We start from the raw sequence: 20111 nt of genomic DNA on the forward strand, positions 1-20111 counted from the left end.
TAACTGTCATAATAACATCACCCAGCGACATGAGTGAAAATTGTACTTGGCAGATAAATGGTGTCAAAGAAAAGAGTGACAACAATAAAATGCGCTCAGTCCGTCTGGGCTTGAGATCAAGAAGAGACTGATCATCCAGCCCTAATGGAACAGGAAGTCTGCGAGACCTATGGTCACGCTGTGCATTGATTTTTTCTAAAGCAGAAATCTCCATTCAAGTCAATGGGAAGCTTGGCTAAAAAAATCAACTGCATAATATAGTCCCCCAAGATCTATTGGTATAAACCGAAGTCACTATACAGACTGGGCAGGGCAGAGGTGTGGGGAAGAGATGGAAAACAGGAGAAGTTTGTCCACACAGCTGGGTCCATTGGCAGGTGTATCTTTGGATGAGGCACTTGGGTACAAATTGCAATTCTTAACTTACTAAAATGTCACACAGCTCAGGGTAAGTTCCATGAGCAGATCCAGTTCCTAGTTACTGTTGCTATAGCAACCACCTCCTTGGTATCTATGAGTTCAGCACATCACATGAGGAGACAAGACAAGAGTAAGGATGGATGGGTCAGACAAATGACATTCCCCCCCAGGGCGTTTTGAGGCTTTTCAGCTGCTTTCTTCCAGGGAGGTGCTGCACATCTGCAAATCCCACTGACTTTACCAGGAGGTCCAAGTCTCAAGAGAAGGTTGTTTGCAGGTGCTGTTCTCTCCCCTCAGTCCATGCTTCCTTACACAGGTCTAGGTGGATGCTGAAACCACTTTCACACCACGGACTAGGAGGAGCTGCATATGGGTCCCTGCAGTCTCTCATGCCAATTTGTCCTCTGGGTTGCCTTCCAACAGTTTCTACTGCACTCACAGTGGACTCCTTTAAAGGCTTTCAATGACTGGTCACATTATTACATGCATCACTTCATTGCTCCTGTGTGGGGTCTCAATCCTGCAAACCCTCCATCACAGGAGCAGTCTTGCTCATGCAATTAATGCCACTGGAGTCAACAGGGCTCCTCATGGTAGTGAGATCAATAACCGGAACCTTGGCTTGCTCTCTGTTCCCTCCCTATGATACACCATGATTGGTGCATTTCTCATGAGTGCTTCTCCCTCTGTCTGGAAATCTCTCTCCCCTTCTAACATGTTGAGTCACAGGCCAGAAAGAACCATTGTGATCATCTAGTCTGACCTCCTGTATAACCCAGGCCAGAGAATTCCCCCACAATAATTCCTAGAGCAGGTCTTTTAGAAAAACACCCAATCGTTTAAAAGTTATCAGTGATAGAGAATCCACCACAACCCTTGGTAAATTGTTCCAATAAATTACCCTCAGTGTCAAAAATTTACACCTTACGTCCTGTCTGAATTTGTCTACCTTCAACTTCCAGCCATTGGATCGTGATACGCCTTTCTCTGAAGAGCCCATTATTAAATATTTGTTCTGCATGTAGCTACTTATAGACTATAATCAAGACACCCCTTAGCGTTCTCTTTGCTAAGTGAAATAGATTGCACTCTTTGAGTCTAGCACTAGAAGACAGGTTTTCTAATCCTTTAATCTTTCTCAGGGCTCTTCTCTGAACCCTCTCCCATTTATCAACATCCTTCTTGAATTGTGGGCACCAGAACTGGAGACAGTATCCAGCAGCGGTCGCACCAGTGCAAAACACAGAAGTAAAATAATCTCTCGACTCCTACTCGAGATTCCCCTGCTTATGCTCCCCAGGATCACAGCAGCTCTTTTGGTCACAGGGTCACGCTGGGAGTTCATGTTCGGCCACAACCCTCACATCTTTTTCAGTCACTGCTTCTCAGGATAGAGTCCCCCATCCCGTACGTTTTCTCTTCAGCTCTCACTTGGAAACCTCTATTTTCGGTGTGGTCTGTGACGCTAAGACTCTAATACATACAAATGCAACGTATTGTGTAATATTTTATCAAAATCTTGCTAAACAGGCACATATTTCTTTTGTATTTTCTCTTCCCATCACTGATGATTACTAAAGGTATTTATATGTAAATAGAAGCTGTCTCCTCTAATCTGCCCGCTTGTATTTTTCTGACTTACTCAATGATGGTCCAGCCTATTATTTCTGGTGCCAAAACGGATTCCATGGTAAGGGTCAGGGCCGGGATGCTGCTGGGTGCTTGGTCCGCTGAGACCACATTGATCGGACTAGTAAATTGAGCTGTCTTTTTGCTTTTTCTAATGAACCACTGATCATCTTAAAAGGTATGATCTCTCATGGGTACCGAGGGTACCAACTAATGCAATGGACTGAGAGAAAACTGGGAATCTTGTCCAGCCCTGGTGGATAGGTACCATCCCTGAGAGGAAGGAGCAGGTGGGGTGGGGGAGAAATCACTCTTCTGATTACATCTCTCTTCTCTTACATCTCTCATTTCAGACCTGAATTTCATAGTCATCTTCAGATTTCAAATGGTAAAAGATTTTAAAAATCAAATCCTATGAAGAATTGCATTTCAGTTCTAGAAGTTTGCAAGAGTGCAGGCTGCTAAAAATCACAGAGGAATTAAGAGGAGGAAAAAAGCAAGATAGCCTGATTTAACAGAGGATGCTACCTAATTTGTTCTATTTGAGGTCCACACTGCTGCTGTTGTAATGTTTTCTTGCATAGGTATATCTTACAGGCAGTAGGTCTAGAGGTGAGAAATTATTCCAGTCAGAGTGAATGATACAGTGAACAAACCTTACTCATATACACTCATCTTCCAACAAACTGCACCACAACTAACAAGCATTTCTCCAAGATGCAACTGCCCATACAATCAGCTAAACTGAACTTGCACTCACAGGCAATTTCCAATAATATGCAAATGCTTAAGTCAGCTGTAATAAGAGGAGCTACAGCTGCTCAGTGAAGTTAAGTGGAGAAGATATTCAATTAACTTCATGGAGCTTTTGTAACGCATTTTGAATGTGGATGTAGGAGCCATTTTAGATATAAGTGGCAGACGCATGGGATTCAAATGGCCATTCAGACTTTGCTGGGAGATGGAGTCACAGCTGAGGAGAAAATATGGGTGTTTATTGAAGTTTTCCGTGTTTAATTTTTCTTCAATTTTTTTTTCACCTACCATTAACAATTTAGGTGACATGCTGACTTTAGAGGGACACCATCAGCTTGTAAAGAATTACATCTGTCTGAAAGCCACCTTAGGAGGGAATCCTCAACCACCAACACTCCTAAGGGGGATGGAATCATCCATCTGCCATCCAAACCGGGAAACTTGAGACATGTGCGGTTTGCCTGGAGTTAGAATTCAGGATGTGACGGAGTGTCTTCCGAGACTGATCAAGCCCTCGGACCGCTACCCCTTCCGACTTCTCCACATGGGCATCAATGATACTGCCAAGAATGACCTTGAGCGGGACACTGAAGACTACGTGGCTCTGGGAAGAATGAAAAAGGAGTTTGAGGCACAAGTCGTGTTCTCATCCATCCTCTCTGTTGAAGGAAAAGGCCCAGGTAGGGATTATCCAATTATGGAATTAAATGCATGGTTGCACAGGTGGTGTCGGAGAGAAGGCTTTAGATTCTTTGACCATGCGATGTTGGTCCAGGAAGAAGGATTGCTAGGAAGAGATGGGCTCCACCTAACAAAGAGGGGGAAGAACATCTTCCCAGACAGGCTTGCTAACCTAGTGAGGAGGGCTTTAAACTAGGTTTGCCAGGGGATGGAGACCTAAGCCCTGCGGTATGTGAGGAAGTGGGATACCGGGAGGAAACACAAGGAGGAGGGTGCAACAGGGGAGGCCTCTTGATTCATACTCAGAAAGTACTGCAATTGGCTAGTTATCTTAGATGCCTGTACACGAACGCAAGAAGCCTGGGAAACAAGCAGGAAGAATTGGAAGTCCTGGCACAGTCAAGGAACTATGATATGATTGGAATAACAGAGACTTGGTGGGGTAAGATCATACCTTGACTTTAGCAAAGCTTTTGGTATGGTCTCCCACAGTATTGTTGCCAGCAAGTTAAAGTAGTATGGATTGGATGAAGTATGGATACTGATTGGTAGCCGGTATCAAGTGGAGTGCCCTAGGGTTCAGTCATGGGGCCAGTTTTGTTCAACATCTTCATTAATGATCTGGATGATGTGATGGATTGCACCCTCAGCAAGTTCACGGATGACACTAAGCTGGGGGGAGAGGTAGATATGCTGGAGGGTAGGGTCCAGAGTGACCTAGACAGATTCAGCCAAAAGAAATCTGATGAGGTTCAACAAGGACAAGTGCAGAGTCCTGCACTTAGGACAGAAGAATCCCATGCACTGCTACAGGCTAGGGACTGACTGGCTAAGTGGCAGCTCTGCAGAAAAGGACCTCGGGATTACAGTGGACGAGATGCTGGATACGAGTCAACGGTGTGCCCTGGTTGCCAAGAAGGCCAACGGCATATTGGGCTGCATTAGTAGGAGCATTGCCAGCAGATCGAGGGAAGTGATTATTCCCCTCTATTCAGCACTGGTGAGGCCACATCTGGAGTATTGCATCCAGGTTTGGGCCCCCCACTACAGAAAGGATGTGGACAAATTGGAGAGAGTCCAGTGGAGGGCAACAAAAACAATTAGGGTACTGGGGACCATGACTTATGAGGAAAGGCTGAGGGAACTGGGCTTATATAGTCTGCAGAAGAGAAGAGTGAGGGGGGATTTGATAGCAGCCTTCAACTACCTGAAGGGGAGTTCTATAGAGGATGGAGCCAGGCTGTTCTCAGTGGTGGCTGATGACAGAACAAGGAGCAATGGTCTCAAATTGCAGCGGGGGAGGTCTAGGTTGGATATTAGGAAAAACTATTTCACTAGGAGGGTGGTGAAACACTGGAATGGGCTACCTAGGGAAGTGGTGGAATCTCCATCCTTAGAGGTTTTTAAGGCCTGGCTTGACAAAGCCCTGGCTGGGATGATTTAGTTGGGGATTGGTCCTGCTTTGAGCAGGGGTGGACTAGATGACCTCCTGAGCTCTTTTCCTACCCTAATCTTCTATGATTCTATGAAAATTTTGGATCTACTGTAGTTAGATGTAGCACCCAAAATCTCTACCACTAAAAGAATTTAGTAAAGATTTTTGTTTCCAAGCTCAGCTGAAGTACTTTTGGCATGTGACAAGAACTTCGTGTGTAGTCAGTTTCACTGATTCCTTGTATATTCAGGTAGTTATTTGCTGCCTTGCTGGAAGGCCCTTACAAAACAAGGGAGCAGAACACATTAAATATGGAAAAGAAGTAAGTAGCACAATAAATATTTAACCCAGACTTTGTAACAGGGGCTTTGTCAGAAGTGTGATTTGTTTAAAGATTTCTCTTTTTAATGAAAAAAATTCAAGTTAATTGCATCCTTTTAAAAAGTATATTTCATAACTTGTTGGGGCGGAAAAAGTTGCTGTGACAAGGCACAAAGGGTTTCAGGACCAGTTAAATTTCCCTAGCAGTTGTCCCGGGCCACTGATCAGTAAGAAAATTGTTCAAACTCAAGAGTTCCAGCAGCGCCATACACCAATCTCTATTCCCCAGCAGCACCCTCCAGCATTCAGGATAAGCACTAGAAAGCATATATTAGGCAATGGACCTAATCTATCTGGACCGTCCAGGAGAGGGCTGGGCAGTGCGGACCACACATTTTGGAAAAAAATCCGTTCAGCACATGCAAGAAACGCAAAGAAACTCACCTGGCTTCAGGTCTCCTCACATACCCCAAACTCAGACAAAACAAGGTTCTTCCACCAAAAGGTTGCGAAGTTTAATGAGACTTTTCACTGGGCTCCAGGGCAGAACTTCAGCAAGCCTGAGAGAGGAGCTTTAAATAGACTGAGGTCCAGTTATGATTTTTTGTAGAAATTATGCAACATTCGGTGACTGCAGCTGCGTTTCTCTTGGACTCTGGGTTGATTGGAAGCCAACATTCTAGGGCTACGCAGCTGCATACAGTAAAACCAAGATATATCTATCATTCTTGGGCTTTCCACAAAGCAGTGAGAAATGTATACGTCTGTGTGTTTAAATGGAGTTTCTTCATGGAATACTACTCCCTCCCTTCGAAGCTTTTTAATTTATGGACTGTCTTGATTTTATAATTGTTATTATTACTCACTTTTTCCTTATCCTTACTTTGTCCCAGGCCTATCAGTCATTTTAATAACTGTTTACAAAATCTGAGGTCTTGCACAACATTTGCATGACTTATATCAAAGGACTCTTAAATCCAGGTTTTTATGGGTTCTATTCTGGAAGTCATGAAACCCAAGAAACAAAGGAAATGCACTCTCCAAAGCAGCAACATAAATTGATTAGTGACAGATTAGCCTCAGCAACTGTAGAGTTTGCATAAGCACTCCCAACTCTGAGTATTTACTTCAGCTGGTCACACTTGGTGGGTCTATAAAACTAGAGTCAAACCCACAAATGTTTATAGCCAAGTGCAGCGTGCCGGGGGGGTGGGGGGGTGTCAAGAAAATAGTGGGAGGAAACAAGTGCAACTGACTAGAGGACACGCCCATTTCAAAGCCACTTTTGAGATTTCAAAATTTGTTTTCAGTCCAAACTATCAAAGCTTTTTGAACACGGTCACAAAAATGGAATGGTGTCAAAACATCCGTTCTGGGACCAAAGCCTGCACTTTTTGAGTCAGAAAGAAAGGGGCATACATGAGGCTAGGGCACGGGTGTCGGACATGGGAGACCAAACGCTTCCCAATATGGATCCTGTGGCGCCCCAGTTGTTAGCTAAAGCTGCCCCTCCCTCCAGCATAAACACCAAAGGGGTGGGGGAGGGAAGCTGCTGTTATACCACCTACTCTCGCCTGGGGTGAAGCCTCCCTGGGATCCCCCTTGTGCTAGAACTCGTGTGTCAAAGAGGAAAATCCCCAGAGAAAACATTAGACACTCCTTTCTAGCCAGCCAGCCCCAGGAGGCTGTTTTGCAGGGGCTCCACTCTATTGGCTGTATGCCTGCATCCCCATTAGGCAGCTGGTTGGCAGGGAGATGGGGGCCGAGTTATGGTTCGGGTTTGAACCTGAACTGCACGGTTCCAGTCTTTTAGACAGTCACGTTTTTTTTTAAACTGTAACACACCCACCCTCCAAAGTTGGTTTCATAACAACGTTAGCTTAGAAGAAGTTAACAAGGAGATTTTGGTCAGTGGAGAATGATCTACTGCAGATGAGGAGAAGTGTCCCTAGCAGACAGATCTTTGTACAGTCTCCTCTTCCATTAACAACGCTCTACCACAGAGAGCCAGCAGCATGTGAGGACTTGCTTCACCTAGGCCTGATGCTCCGGGGCCTCTCTTGCAGTCAGACTCTAAACAGCAGACACATGCCGAGGAAGCAAGCCATCTTTGGCCAGGGACGCACTTCCAAGTCTCAGAGTAACAGCCATGTTAGTCTGTATTCGCAAAAAGAAAAGGAGTACTTGTGGCACCTTAGAGACTAACCAATTTATTTGAGCATGAGCTTTCGTGAGCTACAGCTCACTTCATCAGAATTCCAAGTCTGGGACACGTTCAGCTTAGGGGTAGAGGGGCTGGCCTTATTCTGGTGGGTGCACAGTGAAGGGCGGGAGGAAGGAAGATCATGGGAGTAGCCTCTGAGCAGGACCCAGCCGCACTGCAAACACCAAGTTGTCATGCTCCCCGTGCACAAAAGGGATTTTCATGCACGAGTCCTGGGCACCTCATCTGGGGCACAGAGAGCGAGTGCCAAGGGGATGGGGGGAGAAAGCATTTGCTGCACCATGTTAGAGGGTGTAGCAATGGCTGCTGCTCTGTGCACTCCACAGGACCCCTGCCTCCCTCTGTGCACAGGAGGGAGCTCCTTTGGGGGTGGAGCAGAGTTGTTTGCAGGACTCCTGCCTCATTTGTTGCAAAATTGGACGGTACATATGAACAAGGCAGGGAATTGCAGGAAAAGAAAGGATGGTTTCACGGTTAAGGCAGTCAAATGCTTTAAGAGAATTGGGTTCTATTCTGCCTCTGCCATAGAGGTCCTGTGTGATCCTGGACAAATCACTTAAGCTAAGTTTTTCAAAGGTGGCCAGTAATTGGACGTTCCTCCTTTTCTGCACTTGAGACCCTGGAGTCAGATCTGCAGAAGTACTGAGCACATGCAAATGAAGTCGATGAGTGCTGTGCTTTGGACATATAAAGTACTATATAACGCTAAATACTTTGGAGAGTTGGGTGCTAGGCCTCTCAAATTGGGCATCCAAAATGAATGGATACTTTTGACTTTAATCTCTCTGTGCCATAGCTCTCCATCTGTAAAATGGGTACAAGAATAGCCCCTCACCTGACAGGCATGCTGCTAACATTAATTAATGCTGGTGAAGCACTCAGACACCGTAGTGATGAGCACCGTGGACGAGCCCATGAGGAAATTAATATTTCTGTCTTCAGCACTGAGTTTCAATAGTGTACAGTAAATAAAGCCTGGGACCATACACTGAACAAGGATAAAATAAAATATTGAATTGTTCTTTTGTTGAGCACCATGCACTCTGTGCAGTGAACGAGGCAAGGGTCCGGTAGGAAAGAAATAATATGATCATGTCATTGAAGATTACCCTAATGCATATGCACAAGGGGGCTGAAGTGAGGTTGCACAGGCTATTGTAATGCTGGTATTTCCTAACGTTTGAGGGCTTGACTTTAAATGTTAATAATGTTCTTTTAATGTAGCTTTTGGAGGAATTTTATTATAGTTCCAAATAAACTGCACAGAGGCTCTCTGGTTTGTTTTGCCTCCATGTTGGTCTGAAAATCCTCTAAAAGGCAGGAAATTACAACTGGTGTTTCAAAATTTGGGGGTGGGAGTGGGAGATCCTCCAGGGTTCTCATCCTCATGCAAATATGTCCTGCTTCCTCACAGATTTTGATTGCCCAGCTACAGGCCTGAGTGACTGGCTGTGTGCATTGGGGCAGTTTCTATGCTGGAAGACCAAGGGAGCAGTTCATGGTGCAAGGGTGGAGTTTGCGTACAGCTGGGGGCTCAGGGTGTGCACTGACATTGCTGTAATGAGTGATTTTTCAGGTTTTTCTTTTGGGGGGGGGGTCAGGAGGGTTGGGGGCCAATATTGATGTGAGTCTACTCTAAACTAAGGCTGAGTGTCACTGAGACTTGGCCAGACACCCAAGTGCAATTCGTTCATCACACAGGAACCGGAAACACCTGGCAGGTATGCACAGCTGACCCAGTCTCATCTCCAGCTCTCGCTGTGTGCCAGGGCAGTGATTTGGGTTCTGTTTATGGACAACGCCGCTGGGGAGCAAGGATATTTGGAAACTTCTTACAAACATGCAAGTCCAGGTTGTGTGGCAGCTCTTTCTGGTCTGTTTTTCTCAACTCATTAAAAAAAAAAAACGCAGAAAATTGATGAACAGACTTTCAGATCCATGCAGCACCTTGCTATCAACATTTCAAGTGTACCAAGTACTAAATCCTGTTCCTCCCAGGAACAAACATGGGGCAGAGATCCAGCCAATATTGATGTGAGTCTACTCTAAACTAAGGCTGAGTGTCACTGAGACTTGGCCAGACACCCAAGTGCAATTCGTTCATCACACAGGAACCGGAAACACCTGGCAGGTATGCACAGCTGACCCAGTCTCATCTCCAGCTCTCGCTGTGTGCCAGGGCAGTGATTTGGGTTCTGTTTATGGACAACGCCGCTGGGGAGCAAGGATATTTGGAAACTTCTTACAAACATGCAAGTCCAGGTTGTGTGGCAGCTCTTTCTGGTCTGTTTTTCTCAACTCATTAAAAAAAAAAAACGCAGAAAATTGATGAACAGACTTTCAGATCCATGCAGCACCTTGCTATCAACATTTCAAGTGTACCAAGTACTAAATCCTGTTCCTCCCTGGAACAAACATGGGGCAGAGATCCAGCAGCGGACAGCAGTTCCAGGTCGTAATAATCAGTACCGGTTAGAGTGCAGAAAATAAGTGTCCTGTATAAATAAATCAAGCTGGGATCACAGAACCTCAGTGGCCTCTAGTGGCTGTAGAATAAAGAGCCAAGAAAAGGAGGGCGAAGGCTCCAGCCCAGGGCAAAGATGTTGGAAAAGAGAAGCCCTCATACAGGTGGTTGAGCTCTGGAGTCAAGGGGTCGGGGGAAAGGATAGGCGGCACAGGGAAAGCGTCACAATCGCTGCATTTCGATTCAGACCCTCCAGATTTGTTCAATTCTCGTTATCCAGAAAAATCCGTCGGGCTGCAGCGGATCCTGCCACAGAACACACCCCCTGCCCTTGGGATGGGATGAGGAGAAAGTCCACAGCACAATGGAGATGGACAATTTTGGTTTCTTGTTTAATGGTGGCAGTTGCATTTATTGGTGAGTGTTGGAGACTCCTCTGTAGTCAGGGGAGTTACAACAAGGATGAATTTGACCTGGGTTCACCTTTCTTAAGGGATCAGATTGGAAAAAGAAAGGTCTTGGTACTCTTACAAGCTCCGCCCACAAAGTAAGCTCCACCTGCAGGAGATGTCACGTACAGTAGACAGTGCATATGCATATGTCTAGGCTCCTTGGGTTTGGCTGCCCCTTGGTGAGACTGATATGCCCCACTGGGCTTCTTGAGATTGGCTCCCCTTTGGGGCCCTTCAGATGCCCCGTTGGGCTCTGCCAGGCTCCTCAATTTGGGAGTGTGGAACATTGGCTCTCCCAAGCCCACTCACTGGTGGTTCCAAAATGACCCATCTCACTGTCGATTTCATATCATCCTCATCCCTCTTTCTACCAGCTTTGAGCAGTGAAATAGTTAATAGCTTAAATGGCAACACTGTCATCACTGGAACTGTGTGAGCCCCTCGTAAGATGAACGGGGCCGCTCACACCTAGACTGAGAGCTATCCTTGCAGTCTGCAGAAGCAACGGACAGGTAGGATGTTTTCAAGGTGTTTTCAGCACCACGATAGCTAGAGACGTTGGGGGTGTTTTTTCAACAGAAACTTAGATTCTGGAGAATAAGGTGACAGCGTGAAATAGGTGCCAGTTAACTGTAACCCTGCATGCCAGCTGAATAAGCCCTTCCTCCATTCATTCGCCACTGAACGGTGAGCATGGTGTGTCCAGTCTGTGCTGACTGACTGCCCAGCCTCCCCCCTCACCACGTTTCAGAGATGTTATATGTTGATGACTGCAGTGCTGTAAAGGCAGGTGGCATTTCAGTGTGAACTCAGAACGCCCCCTTACTCATCACAGCTTGGTAAAGCTGGAGCTGGAGTCTGGACAGAAGATTCGATGGTGATGTCCATGCAGCAGCTGGGAGTGGTCATCCCCAGCTCAGGTAGACGTACACGTGTTAATTCAGATTGAACTAGTGCACTAGAATTAGCGGTGTGGTCACAGTGGCACAGGCCAGTTGCCTGAGTACAACCGTATCTATCGGACATCCTAGGTACGTACTCGGGTGCCTAGCCCGAACGACGCCCATGTCACCATGGCCACACTGCTAACCCTAACCCTAACATGTATACATATATCTTCCCAAGCTAGGAACTACACCTCCCAGCTGCAGTGTGGATGGGCCCTGTAAGTGACTCAGGACAGGAGATTTTCACCTCTTGCAGCTGCTGCCTTGACCAGATTAGAACGAGGCTGTGCCTAGTTATAGGGTTCAGCTTTGATTCTAGTGGGCAGTCTATAATCCAGGTGCTTCACTGAACTATCCAAGGCTCTAGTGTCTGCCAAACCGGGGCAGAAGTCTCATTACAAAAGGTTTTCTTCCCCTCCCCCCCTGCGGCTCTCCTGCTGGTATTAGCTCATCTTAAGTGATCACTCTCCTTACAGTGTATATGATAACACCCATTGTTTCATGTTCTCTGTGTATATAAATCTCCCCACTGTATTTTCCACTGAATGCATCCAATGAAGTGAGCTGTAGCTCACAAAAGCTTATGCTCAAATAAATTTGTTAGTCTCTAAGGTGCCACAAGTCCTCCTTTTCTTCAAGAGATTAAGGCTCTCTCGTGAGAGGTCTGGCACTTCTGATTCTAGTCCTATTTGCAAAGTCAGCCAGAAACACTGAACTAACTTCGCCCAGACTCTGCCTTCCTTGTTCTACTTTGTAGTTCCAGGTGGGACCAGAACTGGAATCCCTAACATGAAAAGTTTTCCTTGTGGCATTTCATGGGTGCCCATCTCAGACAAAATGCACTCGTGTAAAGGCAGACAGCAAAAAGAAAAAAGAAAAAAAGAAATCAATAAAGTTATCAGAATGTATCAGGTGCTAAAGGCTTCAGTGAGAATTTGGTTCTAAATGCAGGTGATGTTTTGTGGGAAGACATCTTATTTTATCGGAAATACAAATACTGTACACAATTCGTGCAACAAAGAGAATTTTTTCTATCCATCGTGGGAGTTTAGAGAGCACCTATCAGCAGAGCACGTAGGCACAAAATTGAGGAAGGCAGGTTGCAATTACCCACATTGGAAGTTGGCCAGGATACAAGGGCTGACACACCTGCAAAAAATGCCCTAGGATAAGGAAGCATTTCTAGCTTTATATTTCCAACCCAACCCTAACACAAGAGTTAAGATCCAGGGTTTGTTTGAATCCATTTAGAGCACAAAGTAAGATACATAAGAACCAGGACGACCTCAGGAAGTCTGTCCCACCTCAGTGGAGGAGGGCACCAATCTCCACAAGGCCAGGTTAGCTAGAGTAGTTAGGAGGGGGTTAAACTAATAGCAAAAGGGGAGAATAAAAATAGGGAAGATATGAGCACTCAGTCAACACAAAATCAAGATGTCAAGAACAAAGTTAATCAAGGAACCGAAGGCCATGCAGAGTCTATATTTTTGTAGTTGCCAACACCCCAAGGCTAGGAGCCTGGGTTATAAACAAGAGGAATTGGAATAGCTCATTTCCGTGCATAAAATTCGATCTAGTTGGTATTACTGGAGCCTGATGGGATGATTCGCACAATTGGAATGTTAAAATCAATGGTTATAACCTATTTAGGAAGGATCGAGTGGACAAAAGGGCATGGGGGAGGGGAACTCTGTCAAAAATGGCAGCACCCTTTTCAGAATCACTGATAACTCAGAAGAAAATGATCTTGAACGCTTCTGGATCAATGTTCTAACAGATAAAGCACCAGATAGGATATTAGTTGGGAGTCTACAGACCACCAAATCACATTAGGGAACAGGATGACTGGCTCCTTATGTACCTATCGAAAACGTGCAGGGGGAAAAAAAGCAACGTGACCACGGGGGACTTAAATTTGAGTGACATGCTGGAGGTCAAATGTTGCCGGTACTAAAACATCCTTGGAATTTCTAAACATTATAGATGACAATTTCCTAACACAAAAAGTGCGGTAGCCAACCTGGGGGAATTCTATGTTAGACCTTGTCCTAACAGATAAAGAGAAACTGGTCACAGAACTAAAAAGGAATGCTAGCTTAGGTACAAATGATTGTGACTTGATCACATTTATAATGTGCAAGCCGAATAAATATATATATACTTGGTGCTTTAAAAGAGCCAATTTCACAAAGCTGAAAACAATTATGAGCCAAATCACCTGGGAGGAAGAATTTAATCAGAAGAAAATGTGAATGATAATTGGGAATTGTTTAAGAACTTACTAGATGCTCAAAAAGCCACAATCGCTCAATAAAGAAAGAAGACTGCGCTGGTTAAAAAACTAACCTGGTTTAGAGGGGAAGTGAAGGCAGCTGTAAAAAATAATATATAACAAATGGAAGAATGGGGACACTGATAGTAATGAATATAAATCACAAGTTAGGAATTGAAGAAAACTGATAGGAGAAGCAAAAGGACACAAGTAGAAATCTATACATATATTAGGAACAAAAACAATCCTGACAATGATATTGGTCCATTACTAGATGGAAATGGTAGAATTAACAACAATAAGGTAGAAGCATTCAATAAATATTTCTGTTTTGTATTTGAGGAAACACAGATGACATAGTCTCATCATATGATGATAACACTCCTTTCCTAATATCTCTGGATGGTGTTAAACAGCAGCTACTAAAGTTAGACATTTTTAAAATCAGCAGGTCCAGAGAACTGGCACCCAAGAGTTTCAAAAGAGCTGGCTGAGGAGCTCACTGGACTCCTAGTATTGATTTTCAAGAAGTCTTGGAGCACTGGGGAAGTTCCAGAAGACTGAAAGAAAGCTAATGTCATGCCAGTTTTTAAAAGGGCAGGGACAACTTTAGAGGGGTATAATGTTCCTTCAGTCATCTGAGGCAGAAACAGACAGGTAGATTGGTAAGGAGAGGAACTGGGGACTTGGGAGTCCCAACATCTGAGTCCCATCTGTTAGTTTGGGGCTTAGGGTTTTGGTGCATAGTTGGTGTTTTAATAGGATGGAACTTGGCCTTGATAGGTCATTTTGTAATATTATAGTTCCGTAGGCTTCCTGTTTCATTTTGCCTAAATCTTGGCCTGAAATCCTCTAAAATATGGGAAATTCCATCTGGTATTTCAAAACTTGGGGGCAGGACACCCTATCCCCCAGACTCCCCCCCCATCACATAAATGTTTCCTGCCTTCCCACAGCTTCTCCCACAGTCTCCCTGCTTTTGATTTCCGTGCTACTGGTCTTAGTGATTGGTTGTGTGTCTTGTTGCTGCTTCTATGCTAGAAGTCCAAGGGAGTTCATGGTGCACATATGGAGTTGAGTATATTTTGGGTGTTCAGCAATGTGAATGGATGGCACTCTAGTGGGTGTTATTTACAGCCTTTTAATTGTAACCTATTTTTTGTTTGGGGGAACATTATAGTATGCATGTCTTAACGTAAGTCTGAGCTTCACAAAGACTCTGCTAGATTCCCTTGAGCCCATATAAATTTGTCACTGCCCTTCATGAATGATTCCTATATGCCTAGTTTTCAAACCAAAATATTCCTGGTTGTGAACATGTCCTGTTGTAAGAGAGAGAGAATTCCATTTCACTAAAAGCTTTTGTCTTGTTTCACAGTATTTATCAATATCAGGACATCAACATTCAACCCACTGGGCATTACACATCAGAGCCTATTAGCACGCTCAGCAGCCTACAATTACCGATCATCACAAAGAAATTCCAGCCAGAGGAAACAGATATAATCAAAACCCACTGGAGAGAATTGCCTTTATGAACTATACTGTGTCCTGCTCACAGTAGCCAGAGGATTTCTTCCCAATTGTCCAGGATCCTTAACCACACCCTTCCTTCAACCCTCGTGACTTCCAATCTTACTAGCATTCTCTCCTCTTCAGTGCCCACTCAGCATCGTTCCTTCTTCCTAATCTCTCCCTATTTCTCCCAGTATCTGTCTCCATTCATCTCCACTGCTTCCAGTATTTCCCCCCATTCACTCCTGATTGCTGTCTATTGGTTCCAGTATCCTTTCCCCATCACTGTTGGTCTCATAGAATATCAGGGTTGGACGGGACCTCAGGAGGTCATCTAGTCCGAAGCAGGACCAATCCCCAACTAAATCATCCCAGCCAGGGCTTTGTCAAGCCTGACCGTAAAAACCTCTAACCTCTTTCCATTCCTCACAGTCTCCTTCACATTTCATTTCTGATCTCTCTCCACAACTCCAAGTATCTTTCTCCATTCACCCCTGGACCCAATGTCCCCTCCTCATAGTGTGATGGAACTGGACTCAAATAAGAGAGACTGGATTCAAGAAAAGGTTTCCACGATATGCTATGCATCCGATGAAGTGAGCTGTAGCTCACGAAAGCTCATGCTCAAATAAACTGGTTAGTCTCTAAGGTGCCACAAGTACTCCTTTTCTTTTTTCTTTTTACGAATACAGACTAACACGGCTGTTACTCTGAAAGAAAAGGACTGTTTCTCTTGATATGTTCACTTCGTGCAGGTCAGCCACCCTGCATCTCTCCCATCTCCCTACCCTATGGAGGAAGGGAAGAGAGTGAACTTTGGTCTGGAAGAGGTAGCCACAGTGAAGCGTAGTGGGAAAAGGGGGACAGTGGCCAATAACGAGGGTGAGGGACCATAACCAATGTCTTTTTATAATGAGTGTTCATCTATAATAGGCAGTGTTCCCTAGTAGACTGAGCAAGGGACTGGAATCTGTAGACTCCTAAATTCTAATCTTGGCTCTGCCACTTACTCCCCACTGTGGCCTGAGACAAATCACTTAATCTCTGTTTCTCCATCTGTGAAATGGGGGTGGGAAGGTTAGCAAATTAATGTTTAAGTGAGAACATGAGAAATGCTGTGATGTGTGGGGTTCTGAAGGCTAACCTGTCCCGTGCCTTCCTTTACTATGTGTAAGGAAAAGGGGGATTCATGTCTGTTTTTTGCACAAGACCTTTAGGTCCTGTCTAGCCTGAAAGACTGTAGAAGGGCTAGGGAAATGACAGTGTCTTAACAGCAAAGAGAAAGTTTAGTAAGCGAGGTGAATGTGTGTGTGGGAGGGGGGATTTAGTCAGCCTGCTTAAAGCTTTTCTTTCTGTTAACATTTTATTAACTTCAATAATTAACATTTTGGAGAAAGGAAGCCATTGTCAAAGATTCATCTACCTTCCCCTCCCCTCAATTAAGATGAGAACTAACAACATATATCCTACACGGACACCCACAGACACTGCAAGTCTTCCAACAAAACCAGAATTCGTATTCCAGATATTTCATCGTAATAAACATGAGAAAACAAAACCACTCACCTGTCAGGCTCTTTTTGTACAGCAGAAAGAAGCAAAGGGAAAAGAAAAACAAACAAACAGAATTCCAGATTTTTTTAAAAGAAGCCCTTTGAAAGGTTGCCTTTTATATATTCTCACAAGTCTGTCCAAAGAGACAGCAATTCAGTACAGAATATGGAATGTGTCACATTTATTTCACACATACTTTATCTTGGGTTAATCATTGCAAATTAAAATTTCAGCAAATCAGCCCAAGCAGTTGATGGCCGTAGACTGTGCACGAAGGATTTGAGACTGATTGCTATAAAAAGATATTCTTCCTATCTGTGCAACTGTAGCAGAAACATTTTAACTGCAGTTTTAAAGGGACACTGCCAGTATGAATATTCTTAAAATTGACTTGTGCGTAAGCATTCCTCCCCTCCCCGCCACAATAGAACCTCCTTTTAAAAAAACCCTTAACTCTATACTTTGCATGTAACTTCCCTTTTGTAAAACAATAAGGATGTTATTATATTGGTTGTTTACACCTGTGTGACTACACTGGTGCAAAAACATCACCAAAAAAACCCCCAAAACCAAAAAAACCCAGAATAGCGAGGGCCTTAGTTGTTATTTATAAGAGTAGGTACATTTTCAGACAATGTTATTTCCAAATTAACTGTGTCCCAATAACCAGCTTTCCTGCAATGTAATCACATACTCACGTACTGCTCAGAGGATGGCCAATAGATCCATGGAGTAGCTGAAAGGACTTTGCTTCTCAGGTAATGAAGCAGCCCCACTAGGGAAAACAACCGTGCAAAAGACATTTATACTCGGGCTCAGTCCTGCTCCCTTTGAAATCAATGAGAGTTTCGCCACGCTCTTCAATGGAAGCGGAATCAGGCCATATACCTTGTGCATGGTGGCTCATTTGCCCTAGTGACGAGGAGCATATCCTACGACTGACCGACTGTCCCTTCCAGAGGGACTCAGGCAGGAAAAAGGGACTCCGTGTTAGGAAGGACTGACTGCTGTTTCTCTTTTCTTTCCACATCATGTAGCCACAGTGGAAGTGTACCCAATGTGTGGCAGTCACTCTCCATTTCATTCTACTCGCCTATAAATAGACCCCAAACCTGTATCCACTTTGCATTCAAGAGGGGAATAGCACATTTATTTTTTATTCATTGAATGTCTCTGGGGCAGTTGCAGGAAGCCAGAGGGGTAGGTTTAAAAGAGGAGAGGGCAGTGATACAAACGAATGGACCTTCACATCCCTTCTTAAAACTCACCTCCGCTGTGATACTTAGGAGATGCTGTCGGCTATTAATAGGCTTATGTTACTGATACCTCATCCTCCATTCCTCCTTGCTTCCTGCCACTATTTGTTTTGTCCACCAGCTACCTACAGCGTACGCCATTTTGGAAAGGGTCTGTCTTTTTAGTACAGTGCCTATTACAAAGGAGACCTGATCCCAAATCAGAGTATTACCGTAGCACCTGGAGACAAGTAATAAAGGAAGTTACAAGTTATTATGGACTCAGTGGATCCCTTCGCCAAAAAGGTAGTTTTATCCCCGATAAGAATGAGCAACACCGGGCCTTGTGGATCCCAATGACCGATCCTTTTCCACACTGTCATAACCCTGATCTCAGAAAGCAATGTCTATATACACTGGACAGTCAAAATAAATATAAATAAGGACAACTGAGCAACAGAGATGGTCAGAAAATGGAGTTTCCGTTCCACAGGAAATTCCAAACTTTCTACATGTTTTGTTCTCACTAAAAAACATTGAAGTCTTTTGATGTAAACGAAGCTGCATTTTCCAATAGAAACCTGTGCACTGGAAATTTTTCAGCCCCCTGTACTGAACAGGTTTCCTGGAGAAGAAATGCAAAGCGAGGTGAGAGTCCTCAAATCAAATCGCAGAGATTCATACTCTGACAGCGTGGCCAACTCTTGAGGCTTTATCATGAATCTCACAATATTTGGTGTTTCTTAACGCCCCAACTCCTGGACTTGTGAGAATCTAAGTGTTTTTTAAAAATATAAATTTCTAACCCTTGTGGTTGCAGAGAAAAGCTGGAAAATACAAATCCTAAAGGCTTTATTTGTCCTCTGGTGCTGAAAAGATCCAGAAGGTGTTTTTTTTCAAAGTCAGTTTTTAAGCCAATCTTGTGATTCTGGGGCTGCCTAACAACTGAGGAATTAGACCAAGACCCTCAAACTCATGTCATATAGGATACTAACTAGCGATGGACACAACTTTTTATCCCTGGATCTGCTGCTTGCCTAGTGGAGAAAAGCTCTAAAGCCCACTAGGGACTTTGCTATTGATTTTACATGGATAGCTCTCCGATACAAGTGAGATAAGCTAGATAACCAACCTCTGAGCCACACAACTCCCACTAACCAGTGCCTCTTGCTTTTCCAACTAGCAGAGCGCACACTGTTCGCATAAAGTTACTACTTCCTTTCTCCTCTGTATTATAAATAAATCATTTCGCAGTAAAATCCTGGCCTAGTTTAACATGCCCTAGTTTAGTGGGAAATGAATATATATTTCAGAGTGTGCTATATTCCAGCGCTCAGCAGAGAGGAATCTTGGAATCCGAGTTTTGAATAATTAACCTGTTTATCTTTCTTCTGGTTTTGCCCAAATTCCTTGAGCCTGGCGGAGAGGAATGTGTGCAGCCCCAGCGAAGACGAGCCTTCCTGTCTCAACACAACACACTGACCTCGTTTTTATGTGGGTTATTCAAACTGCTAATTCCACTGCTGCTGCGGTCACTGCGCAAGCAGGCGCCGTACTGTACCTACGAAGCATGGCCAAGGGATGAGGAGCTGGAGAGGTACCTGCTGCACCCAAGGCAGCTACCTTCCAAGCAAAGCAGATTGCAATCCATCCTGCCCACAGGGGGCATTCAGACACAGGCCCACCCAAGGGACATTTCTAGGCCTCCTGCAAAAGAAACTTTGGGCAATATTTTAACATATTTCCTAGCACATCCCCAAATGCTTTACAGAGCCAAATAGGGACAGGAGCTCCCCAGATCTGTGGAGATGCTGCATGCTTGGTGCGCAGATCAGCAAACATGTTGTAAGTAGGGATTCTGCAGTGCCATGGGTGAGAATGAGATAGCTGGTGTCTGCAAGGGAACACGGAGAGAAGGAAATTAGGGGTAATTCCCCACAGAAGGGGCAGGGGCATTGTGTCCAGGAACAGCATGGATCATACGTGTGCCACCAGAGCAGCGTGCGGCACCTGCTACTTCCTTCACCTATGCAGCAGTAGTGGACGGCTGGCCTGCTGCATAAGCCTTGGTCCTGAGAATTCCACCCCAGATCTGCTGCACCGGATTGTAGTTTCACGCAACCAAAATACTTTCACTCTGGCTTCTCTCCCTTTAAAGGGGCGGGCCTAGAGTCCAGATGAAAGCTCATACACCCCACCCCCCTGA

At 44.6% G+C, this 20111-nt stretch overlaps 1 long non-coding RNA gene across 1 annotated transcript in view; it reads right to left on the reverse strand.

Moving 5' to 3' along the window:
• The window catches only part of LOC142000688 (uncharacterized), a 107188-nt gene extending 90278 nt beyond the window's left edge, over nucleotides 1-16910 (reverse strand). The window contains exons 1-2 of the long non-coding RNA XR_012642308.1: nucleotides 16683-16910; nucleotides 5687-5802 (exon numbers count right to left, since the gene is read on the reverse strand). This is a non-coding gene — a long non-coding RNA (uncharacterized LOC142000688). The remainder of the gene's footprint in view (nucleotides 1-5686; nucleotides 5803-16682) is intronic.
• Between the last annotated feature and the right edge of the window lie 3201 nt (nucleotides 16911-20111).

Source organism: Natator depressus, chromosome 18 (genome assembly GCF_965152275.1).
Source record: "Natator depressus isolate rNatDep1 chromosome 18, rNatDep2.hap1, whole genome shotgun sequence".
Lineage (NCBI taxonomy): Eukaryota > Metazoa > Chordata > Testudines > Cheloniidae > Natator > Natator depressus.